Source organism: Corapipo altera, unplaced genomic scaffold (assembly GCF_003945725.1).
Source record: "Corapipo altera isolate COAL_440 unplaced genomic scaffold, ASM394572v1 49, whole genome shotgun sequence".
NCBI lineage: Eukaryota > Metazoa > Chordata > Aves > Passeriformes > Pipridae > Corapipo > Corapipo altera.
Genome location: NW_020884879.1, coordinates 20629415 through 20642000, shown reverse-complemented (window position 1 = coordinate 20642000; position 12586 = coordinate 20629415).

Here is a 12586-nt window from a genome sequence, read left to right as displayed (position 1 = left end):
TTGACAATGATGAGAAAATGCAAGGTAAAAGGAATCCCACATTTCTTTTCTTTGCTCTGTTTCTTGCTTTTTCTACTGGCTGCTGGCTATTTTGCTTTGGGGGAACACTGACCTACAGATCTCTAGAAAGCCTTCTGTGCCTTAAACATGGCAAGCTATAGCCAGTGCTGACTGTTTTAAGGATCCAGATCTTCCCTATTACCTCCTAACTTCCCTGTTCCTTACAGCCACAGGCGGCCTGGAAACATTCTTGACTAGACTGCTGGCTTTGAATTTCTTTGGTGGAAAATGAAGAATGATGGCAGGAGAAAACTCGCTGATCACAGTGACATCCCCCTCTCTGCCCTTAATTTTACAAATGGGTTCATCTCTCTTTCTGCTGAACTCATCCAGAGATTGAAAAGGATCCAAGTGAAAAAAGAACTGGTAGAGTGCTGATTCTGGACAGGATTCAGCTATCTGTGCATGGGTGCTTACTATTATTTAAGACAGTGGGTGCATCCTGATGTCCTCCAGCTGCCCACCTTATGGGAAGGTCCAGCTTTTCTTCTAACCCCCATGTTGTTTCTGCCAGCCCATGAGGATGACCTGGATATCCCAAGTACCCCCAAAGAATGTCTTAAGAAGTGCACTTACATTTTTGGATTCTGTAAGCGTAGCAAATATTTTAATTTAATTCATTGAATGTGGGAATAAGTTTGGACTGATATCACAAAAAGCTCTCTTCAGTAAGGTTTTTACAACACAAGATTCTGGTATTAGGAAACCAAACAGAATTCAGTCTCATTAATCATCTATCTGCCAAGATCTGCAAAAGAGGAAATGAAATAATATTTTTAAAAAATTTGGTGTATTTTTCAATCTTTCTTTGGAGTGTGTGGCTGTTTTGTGAGTAGAGATCAGCATACTCAATAATAAATATTAAGGGAGATAGAATATGTATTAGTGTCATTACTGTTTGGGAAAGTCAGAAAATAACTGATAGTTTGCTTGTAAAGTCTTTTCTTATATGGGAGAAAGAAAGGTCAGCAATAAATAATTTTAAGTGAGGAATGCAACTAGATTTGGAGGATTTTCTGGGAATATGATTTACTTCCTCCTACTTCAACCTAATAAGCAGAATAAAGGTAAACAAATAGCATCAGCCTCTGAGTTAGATTTTGGTGAAGACAATTGTTGACAAGTCAACCTTACTGTATTGCTAGAACTTAGTTGCTAGATGATGTTGGAATGACTGGACTTGCTGTCAAATTACGTCATCTTACCTCTTGCCTTCCATACCTTTCCAGTTAGATATAAAATCTATTATTTCCCTCTTACCTGCCTGGATGAATTTCACTCTGTTATAAGAAAGTAAGATCTCCAGCTCCCAAACACAACCAAAAAGAACCTATCTTTAACCTGCTTGGATAAAGCTCCATCAGCCAGCCTGGGTGACCATTCTGGCCATTGCTATGTATAAACAGCTCACTAAGGTAAGAGTTGTGTATAGCCCTGGAGCAGAGTGGGGTTCACCTGCAAGACAACTCCCAGCCAAAGACTCTCTTGTGACACACCCAGAGAGTTAACTACAGGGCTGTACTGTACCATGTATGGTTTTGCTCTGCTGAATAAATCTATCAATATTTCAATTCACACCAGTTTAGAATTTTTCAGAAGAGAACTTCAATTTCATGATGTTTCATTATTATATGGCACCAAAAAACATAGTTGGGAGATATGAAACAATACCATGGGTGTTGCGAAAGAAGAAATCACGGTACGGATTCAACAGGAAGAATAATGGGAGTTAACTACTCCTTACGCAGTCATAAGAAACACACTTCAGACTCCTTTGGCCTTTCAGGTCAAGCAACACAACAGATTCAATGCAGTGCTAGGAGTGAGCAGGCTTGAAGAGTACAGAGAGAAGAAACACATCTTTCCCTGTTGGACTACTCTCAACAAGATCTTGTTTGTTGCCACCACGAGAAGCTGTTATCTTGGGTCAAGGGTGCAGAAATGTCTTGACGTCTCTGGGAAGTTCTGCCCTGCCCTGAGATGGCAGCCCTTAAACAGAGTAGAGCAGCTCCTGTCCGAAAATGTGTCCGCTTTTACAGCTTCACAGTTCACAGCCTTCTTCATTCAGCTCTTATCCAGCAGGTTTTTGTTGTTGTTATAACAAAGGGCTTTTGAACTCTTTGGATTTAGCTAAACAATAAGATAATTTGATGAAGTATTCTAGGTGGAAACAGTAAATTTTTTTCCACTGCACAGTGCATCATCATCAATTAATCAATTAATTAATGATGACTTAATCAATTAATGATGTTGTTGTTGATGATGATAATAATAGCAATATTTGGCCTGGTAATTTTTCTTTTTTCCTTTAATATGCTCAAATGAATGGTCCTTAGATAATTAGACTCCCAGGCCACTTATATGTGGATCACTCCAGTGGCTACTTCAGCCATTTGGAAGAACCACACAGCAGCTTCACACAGAGAGGGAAATAATATCAGCTTTGCTTTCCCCCAGGAAACAAACGCAGATGTTGTCCACTTGAAACTAGTGTAATTTATCATTTTCTGTACACTACAAAACTGCTAGGTTCAATAAAAGATATAAAGGTGGAACACTGAAACAAATCTGGAAGACCTTAGATGATATGAAATAGAAATTTGTGCTGCAAGGGATATACAGAACAGGAATAGTTTTTATTGGTTCCGTGTCAGTATTTAAAACCAGAGTGACAGTGGTGGTGTACTGGTACAGCCTGGAAGGGGAAGTTTATGTAGACAAAGGTAAAAATAGATATTTCTAGTCTTTCCAGCTTGCATAAGAAAGTCTTCAACAGATTGAACAATATTTGGATGAAAGACATTTAAAGCCCAGGAGACTTTGGCTGAATGTAATTGGCTATTTTCTGTTCATGGAGTGTTCATACTTCCTTTAATTTATGTGACAAGTACTAGTGCTGAACTGTTGAAATTTGAGTGATAAGATTTTGTTATAATTGATCAGATCTGTCCCAAGATATTCTCTGGCTGGGTCACTCAGGTAAGAATGCAAATTTTCAGTTACATATGTGCTTGTTCCAACTGCTTTGGAATTTACTCTCTGAACCTCTCTGTAAGCAGGTTAAGTTCTTCTCACTAAACTCCTGACTTCTGGAATGAAGGAGTGCACAAGAGGGATCCCTCAATATTTGCAGCTTCCTTATATTTCATAAACTCATAGAACACCATGTTGGAAAGGACCTCAAGGATCATCTAATCCAAACTTTCTTGGTAAAAGCATGGTCTAAACAAGATGGCTCAGCACTCTGTCCAGCTGAATCTTAGAAGTGTCCAGTGTTGGGGAATCCATCACATGGAGATTCCAGTGGCTGATCATTCTCATTGTGAAAAATTTTCCTCATTTCCGGTCAAAGTCTCCTCAGGAATAACTTGTACCCATCACCCCTCATCTTTTGCATGTGACTCCCTGCAAAAAAAGGGTGTCTCTGTCTTCTTTGTACCCACCTTTTAATTACTTGAAGATGGTGATAAGGTGTCCCTTTAGCCTTCTTTTCTCAAGGCTGAACAAACCCAATTCTCTCAGCCTTTCCTCATGACTTCCCAGTCCTTTGCCTGGTGTGGCTGTCTGGCCACAGCTGAATTTGGGACATGCAGGGATCATGGAGGCGCTGTACTGTGCAGAGTTCACTTTAGATCTAGACAGTAGCAAAGCACTAATTGGCAGATGTTAGTATTAGTGAAGCAGTAACAGAATAAAAATGATTGTGTTATTCCTCTGTGCAGCTACCACCAGTCTACTGTGAAATTATTTGGAGAAAATGCCTGCAAGTAAATAAGTCATTGTATCAGGGCACCTCAAGACCCCAAACCTGTATACTTTCAGTAATGCTGCTGTCAAACTCATTTAATCCCACTGTGTACAAAAGGAGTTCCTCCTGATTTATACTCGGATAGACTACAGTAAATTCTGCACCTATTTTTTCCTGCTACTTACCTATATCCATTTCGAACTTTGATTTGAGATTTTTAGCAAGAGGCTTACTGCCAAAGAAAAGCTGTGTTCTTCTCTGTGACAATGTCATTCTTAGTCCAAACAGTGAAAATCAGGTCTCACATTGACCCTTGAAGGTCTTGGTTTTAGAGACCTTTGCCTGGTGTTTTCCAGCCATCATCATAAGCACATAGAAAGAATTTGTCTTAGTCACTTGTAGGTTGGACTGGTGAATTTTTTTTTTATTAAACACCTCTAAGCAAATAGTTCTTTGAGCAGCAGAACTAATGATATTATTTTCCAGAGGATTCCCTTGTGTTTAAGAAGATATAAAGGTATTTATCCAAGTATTTTCTGCACTTGAGGCAGGTGTAACACCTCTCCTTTGTGTGGAGTCTCTAAATTAGTAAGGCTAAGAACAGCCTGTACCTTCCATCCGGCTGCTTATCTCCATGAAACTCATATGGATTTAAATCATTATATTTCAGGTGTGTTTCCAGCTGGGCACTGCATTCAATATAAAAAGATGGGGAATTATAGACAGACAGACCCCACATGAAGACAACAGAAGCATCAGAACCTCATTTCTAAATGAAAGTGAGTTAAAAATGTCATATAAGAAGAACTGCATTTTGCCTATTGTATGCAAGCATCAGAACTGCCCCAAAAATTCAGGATCGAACCTCAATGCAGACAATCCCTATGTTGATATTAACATGAGATAGCACAAATCTCTGTGTCTGCAGAACATTCTCCTTCCTTATCTGCATTAAACAACTGTGATTTAGTGTGCAGTAATTTATCTCTGAATAAAGATGAAAAGTTGCAGTCAACTCCTTTTGATTGGAATTTTTGAAAGTGTGCAGAAACTGGCACATGTTACAGCTCTGACTTGTGCTTGAGGTGCAGTCAGGAAAAAATTCTTTGAATGAAATTTGGATTCTTAAGTATTGGATGTCAACTGTCAAGCTGAAAATACAGCTTGCTGCACCATTATAGTCCTGATAATTAGCCTCCTGGTTACTCCAGAGCACCCTCAAAACTGAATTGACAGCGTAATAGGAGTAAAATGAGACTATTGCTAGAAAAGCAGAACAATGAAACATCATTTATTGATACACCTAATCAAAACACATATTTTTGTATGATTTTAGCTTAAATTGATAATTTGTTATATACGTATGGAGTCAGAGAAGTAATTTACATAGTCATCTGTTGTATGGAGCATTGTGTGGCATAGGTCCACCCATTAATAAAAGACTACCATAGGGAGTCCAGGCAACCCTCTGCTTTTTCTTATGTAGCCTTACAGTGTCTGAATGGCCACTATTAGAGTAATTAAAAATATCCAGTGTCATAAATATTTTCAAATCGGGGTAAGAAGAGACTTCATTTACTTTAAGAAATATGTTTCACATTCATAAAGGTCAGATTCCATTGGAATGGCTGGGATGACTCCTATATTGCAGTATCCAGACCAATATTTTGCTGTATCAAGGCAGGTCCCTCAACCCATGTCCTCCCCAACAGCCTGAGTAAACCATGCCCTGGTACAAAAAAAGCCATCTCACAAGAAAAAGCCATTGGGATTACACATGGGTCCTTCATAAGGGTTCCTTCTGTACTTTTCCAAAATCAGGTGTAACCCAGCTGTTACCATCTGCTGGAAAGAGCTTTTGGAAGGAGGCACCTTGCAAACACCAGTCAAGCACCAGCCACTTGCCAAAGTGGACCAGTCGAATTCTCTCAGACTGAATCCCCTCTGGACACAGGCGATTTCATTGACCTGTGGACAACTGCTAGCGATGCTTGCTGCCCACTCTCTCCAGGTGGCTGTGTGATGGTAGGGGAAGACTTTCATGGACTGAATCCATAGAAGTGAAATAGTAATTTTTCATGGGTAATTAGGAAAAGCCGTTTCAAATTTGAAACACAAATACTGCCATTATTGCAAAAGCAACACCTTTTTGGGACGTTCAATTTCCTCTAAGCCATCTTTAATAATCATTATGTTTTTATTAAATTTCTAGCCTTAGGACTAACTATTTGCATTGATTTAAAAAATAAATTACAGATTGATATTTTTTCCATCATGATTTCATCCTAGTCTTGCTTAAATACTGGAAACTGTCAAGCTACCAGCATGAAAAATAGTTAATCTCAGTCTAAAATGAAGCAGTTTAATTTATCTGCATAAATATAAATTGACATCTTTAATCCCACAGAGAAAAATCCGTGTACCCAATACCAGATCCTGTCATTTAAGATTGCATTAGTGTTGAAGTATGGAGATCCTCTTAACATATGATTTATTTTTAATGCTTTCACTGAAATTATAAAACTATCACATTTCTCTTCAAGGGATTTAAGGTTTTTTTCCTTTCCAGCTGCACATGAGTACTACACAAACACTCCAAAGTGTTGATGCATCACCTCTGGAGTAGTCTTCAAAAGAATAAATGATTGCTCAACAAGGCAATGAATGCTCCAAAGCATTCTAGGAACTTGCCTTGGAAACACCCACGTAGCCTGACATAAAATGCAAGAGAAGAGGAAGAGACAGCTGTAAAAGTAAACCATGACATAGTCCAGAAGGAAAAGTTCACCACATATTAAAATACAGATCAATAGTTTATGCCCCCATAAATTAAGTTGCTTTGGATTTGTTTGTTGTAAATGAAAGAATGTAAAACACCAAGTTTTGAGCCTTTTTCAGGGTATAATGCCTGTTGTAAATTCTATAAGTGAAGTCTTGATTTAAATTGGTTGTCATTTATATAAATGTAGCTCCTCTTTGCATGACAAGTGTACACACTGCTTTAATACCTACATCTGTTCCAGCTCATGAAACCCAGCTGTTCTGTACTTTTCCTCTCTTCCCCTTATGGTTCAGTGGTAGCAAGTGGTAGCAAATGATAGCAAACTCAGGCTATAACTGAAAAGCAGATAAGGTGTTAGTTACAACCAGACAGAAAAAACTATTACTACCACTTTTCTTGATTTTCCATGCCTAAGTTGTAAATTGATCAAAGAAACATACTCGTTGCACAGAAGCAGTGCCAGTTTTACTCTGGAATGCTAAGCCTTGCACAGAGATACGCTGGTATGCTGAACAGCATTGCAATGATACATACCGGTGGAAATGGCAAAGAAGAAGTTCTCCTAGGCAAACTGAGAAATCCTGTTATCATGCTTGAAATGCCATTGTGGTCTGTGGTCATATACCAGCTTACAGCCACGACTGTACTATCACAGCCAATTCCCCATGGAGCCCTGATTGACAAACCTACTAGTGAGGAGAAGTGCAGAAATACTGGTAACAAGTAACCCCATGACTGGGAAGGTGATACTGCATGGGGCTGGGATCCTCTCCACAGAGAGCGTGGCAGGCATTTTGATGACATTTGCAAATTTTGCTTGTTGTCTCCTTAGTTCTCAGGAAAGCTATATAAATTCTTTTTAAATATCTTTTACTTGCTTTAATAAAGACCATAGTTCCACAGTCCCTTGGCAGATGAGTACTTCAGGAAACAAAAGAAACAGGCTGGCTCCTCCAAACTTTTAATAGATTTCAAAATTACATAAAGAAGTTGCCAGTTGGCGTGGATGTGAGGAAGTAATGCAGCATCACAATTCCTTAACCTCTTTCCCTGTGCACTGCCACTTGCCACACAAAGCTCCAGGCACACAAAGCCCTTGCAATACCTACCTGGACTGCTCCCAACAATGACAGATGAGCTGTTTAGTTGCCTGTGCCAGGCCTGCAAACTGATGGTGTCCTAAGCCCACTTTGGCCAAAGCTCTTTGCATGATCCTTGTAAATATTGTGCTGTTTACTTCCCGCCTCACTACTTTGAAGAACACTGGGCTTCCTGGCACCTCAGCTCGATTACGGACAGTGCCATTTTGTTTTCAGTTTGCCTAAAACTGGTTCTGCGTCCACTAAGCAGCAGCTCAGTGCACAACTGAGCCATCTCATGCCAGGTGCTCTCATGGCAGGGAATGGCCTCACCAGCCAGACTAGCAGAGGGTACGCTGACCCCCCCTGAAATAACAGCAGGTACTCATATTTTTTAAAGGCAAAAAGATGCTTTCTTATTGAAATAGATCTGGGCCACATAGCACCATGCACACTGCCAAGGTATCCCACAGTGGTATTCACAAAGTCTGTGTCTATAATAATAAATTAAATGTGCCTAGGAACACTCCCAGGTGCTGAGGCCAACTGGCATTGAGTGGCTTACATCTATGCTAATAAATTGTCTCATCCTCCTAAGCAGGGATGCTGCATCAAACCACCCACACCGTTTCAACTGTGCCCAGGCATTAGTCAGAACTGTGCTCACTGCCATGGGCCAGGTGTGGGCCAGGGACTGATCTAATGGTTTACTGAAATAGGTACTTGGAGGCATGCTGGGCACAATTGAATCTACTAGCACAGGAGCAGCTGAATTCACCCACCTCGTCAAATAAACCAGTCTCAGTGTTGTTACTCTTTCACACTGATGTGTCCACAGAGAATCTAGCACAAGCGCTGTGCCTATAGGAAAGGAACACTTATAAATGCTGTCACTGGCTCTTGGGGACTGTCCCCTCCTCAAGCTGGCTCTCACTGCAGGGGTGATGGGAAAACCAACCATTTTGGAGCCACAACACATTGGTAATCATCTCACAAACTTCCACCACTACTCTCACTAATCAATTGTTCACTGGCTGGCATCAGAGTGACTTGATGCTGGCTTGTAACAGTCGCTGCCTGCCAGATCTCAATTGCAATCTGCCTGGGCTGGAGCTGCCTTTTCACACAGCTCCATGAAGATAGGGCTCTCTGTGCACAAGCTCTTCTGTTAGTCCTTGCCATCTAGGGTCTGTAGAGTAAATGGAGCAGGAGGCACTGCAAAGCATTAAATCAGGGAGAGATTTAAAGTAGAAATTCTTCATTCTTAAGACCCATCTTCTTTAATAGTTCCCTTAGTGATTTCATCACAATAAATATGAGCAGTATAGGTGAGAATTGTTAAAGTCCTGAACCTGTGTGGTAACATGAAAAGAGAGGAGACTTGGATATCTTATTGGAATTAGTGGATGAACTTCAGTACTAAAGCAGTAGAGATGGGATGAATGTCAATAAAATGAAAGATTATCTATTTGAGAATAACATAAGCCATGCGACAGCAAGGCCCTTTCTGTTGCCAGCAAGAGAGGTAGGCATGTGGTTGCAAACAGACTGGAGCATGACTATGAACTACCACGAGAGACAATCACGTGAAATGCAAATATGGTTGCAGAACATGTCTGCAGGGGCAGGTCATTCAGAAGAGCCCTGTCTGCTGGGCTGGTTGCTGGTCAGGAAACAATGTTACACAGGCAGGAGGGGCAGGAGAACATGCAGTCTCTGCTGTGAGAGACGGCTGGCAACTCAACTTGGTCATCCTAATAGCAGGGTAGGATGCAACACTTGTTGCCTGTAATTGTAAAATGGAGGAATGCTTTGGAGAAAGGACAATGTAGGCACAGGACAATGTTTGCATGCTAGATATAAATACAGGTAGGCTGGGAATTAGAACATGTTCCTCCTCTCTAAACCAGTCCTCTCCGGACTAACTATTCAAGCAGAGCAAGGATGACATAAAAGAAGAGATTTTTAGTCAGTGCTTATTGAGTTCAAAAGAACAGTGTGACATGCTGGCTCGTGAGGGCAAGGAACAGTGACTGGCAATTCACATTCCCACTTCAATCCTTTTGTCCTACCATGAAGAAGCAGCAGTGTGTGCTTATGCATGTTCTTGCCCCTGCAACCTGGGGACTGCAGAGAGTACCCAGAGAGGCTGCAGCCTGTGTTAGCAGTCTCCATGCATTCTCCTGCATGGCCTCTGGGTCACAGCATGCCCCAGCTTCTGCAGTCCTCTAAGGACCTTTGCCAGGTTTCACATCCTTCATTTGCATCCATATTTGCATAATTGAGAAGTTTTTCAGGTTTACTGCTCCATATTATCAAATTCAGTGGTGGAAAATGAGGAGACATCACAGCTGGAGTGCATTAGTGCCATGTCAGAGGGCTAAGAAGTAACAGCCAAATTGCACTGAGTGCGATGCGCACCGTGGGAGTAGGGACACCAGAATGTAACACCCAAAATAGGACGTGCCTGCCCTGCATTACAGTAGTACCAGTTTGGACGGGAGGGCTGTTTATGGTCAGGACTTGTGGGTTGCTTGGCTCATTTGGTTGCAGAGGCCAGGTAAGATCCTACATGGTAGCTGGAGGTAGAATCTGCTGGCAGTCAGGCTCATGCCAGCATGGAATCACTACAAGGAAAGCAGGTGGGATGAACACCTGCCCCAGTGGTCATCTCTTCCCATTAGAAAAGACTGTGTCTGAAGGCATAATTAAAAAACACCACATAACCAGCAAAGCCCTGAGGTATGTCAGTATGAAGTATCATTAACTGATATAAGTTGTTTGCTAAGGAGTGGCTCATTTGTCATGGCTTGCACAGTACCTTGGATAAAGAAAATCCTTAAAGACAATAAAACCATTTGCTGTCATTGTGGAGGAGTATCTGGAACAAGCTGCACATATGCTTTCTAGCTCTGTTTAATGCCTGCAAGAGCAAGGCTTTTATTATTCATTTTCTGGTACTAGTACAGATCTGAAGTGAGCAACCATCACAGTTGGTAACTTATGCCAGTTCTGGCAGGGAGGGATGAGCAGAGCTCTAACAGCAGAATCAGGGGTGCATTGATTGAAAGCCTCTTTGTTGAAACTAATAGTGACACAGGCCTTCCCAGAGGGCAGTGTCCACCATGTTAGTGTCCAAACAGCACTGCCTGGAGCACAGACAGCCCAGCCACCCAGGCAGTGCTGCACTGATGGGGTGCTGTTCTCCCATGCCAAGCAAGAAAACCAAGGGCATGGCCAGTGATAGTGACAGGCTCAGATGCAGTCCACAGATATGTCCATATTGAGACAGCTGGAGTGAGGAAGGAAGTCACACCAGGTAGGGGGCTGAGCACAGGCACACCACAGCTCAGGTATGAGACTTGTACCACTCAGGGACCCAGGAGAAGGCTGCCCTGCCTGTGAGTGCACTCCCAAGCCCTATGGGGGGCCCAAAACAGGCATCAAGAATTAGGTATTCCCTCAAATTGTGATTTATGTCTTACATCTGAGGGAGAAATTCTGGTTTTAGAACAGAAAAATAGCAGGGACAGAAGATTTTGTCAGCAGCTTTTGAACTGACTGCCTCCAGTTCCTGTCTCCAGGACAGCACTTGCCTGCTGCCCTGTTTTGTGACAGGAATCAGTAAAGGAGTTAGGAGTGAAGAGTGAGGTGACCTTCTACAACAGGAGATTCAATGATCCAAAATAATCTCATTCCACACTGCAAAGAGGTGAGACTTACTAAGTACTTGCTAAATAAGAAGGAATAAAGGATAGAGACTACTTTGGAGAATCATTCATTGCAATTTGGCTGAAAAAATGAAGGTTTTTAAGCTGTGAACTGAGTGGACAGCCATCCCTAGTGATAGGTGTCTGTTCACAAGGGTCAAAATACTGCCCAAGCACCTTGTCCTGCCCTTCGCTATGCAAGAAAGTCTGATACTGAGGACAGTAATTTTTTTTCACACACTACTGCTTCAGCTTCTTCATCTGACAATCAGACATCCTGGAGAACTTTACTAACCAGCAATCTTTTATTATTTCAGTAATACACCTGACATTTTTTGCAGATGAGTCTTTCAGGTACATAACCCAGCTGCTTCACTAGATTTTCTCTGAGAGGTGAAGCCTGTCTCAGGTGGTGGTGGCTCTTGTCAGTCAATGCTTTCTGCAGGAAGCAGGCACTTTTATTTTGAAGACTGCTCCAAACACACAAAAAATGTTGAACTAATGTAAAACTGGAAGTTTTAAAATTTCTGTTGGTGGTACACTGGATGGATGCAGATAGTAACGTAAATTTTGATAATGATTAAGGAAGAGCAGGAGCACGTATTTGCATGAGAGTCTGCTCTGTTATCAATCACCAAGTTGTCCCCATGATGAATTTGCATGCATTCGTCATTAATCTGGAACATGCTGCTACCTCTGGTTAGCTAAGATAGTTTTCAGAGCACGTTTTCCCAGAAATTATTCTCCCTGCAACAGCTCTCTTTTACTGCCTGTGAGGGGTTGCCTTCTGTTTCCCAGCAGTATTAGCTGGGCCTGAAGAAAGAGAATGGGGAAGAGCAGAACGACTGAGGATATGGGCTCCCAGATCATTTTCTCTGTGGCAAGGCTGTTGTAAACAGTTCACTCTTCTCTTTCTCAGTCTTAGCACTGCCCTCCCCTCAGCAGTGTCATCTCAGGTCCCAGTCGACTGGGCAGCCAGATGGACCAGGGAAAGGATGAGCATTAAAAAATAACTTTCTTAGTGAGACCATTCCTGCCAGACCAGCTCACGGTGCCCTACCTGACAGCATAACCGAGGCTACCTTTGTAGTCATTGCACACCTGCAGGTTCCTGCCCTGCTGTCCCCGCCAGCTGTGCCATCCTCTTCCTGGACCAGCCTTGCATCCTCACCCCTCTCCTTCCCTGTCGGCAGGTGAGTGACAGTGG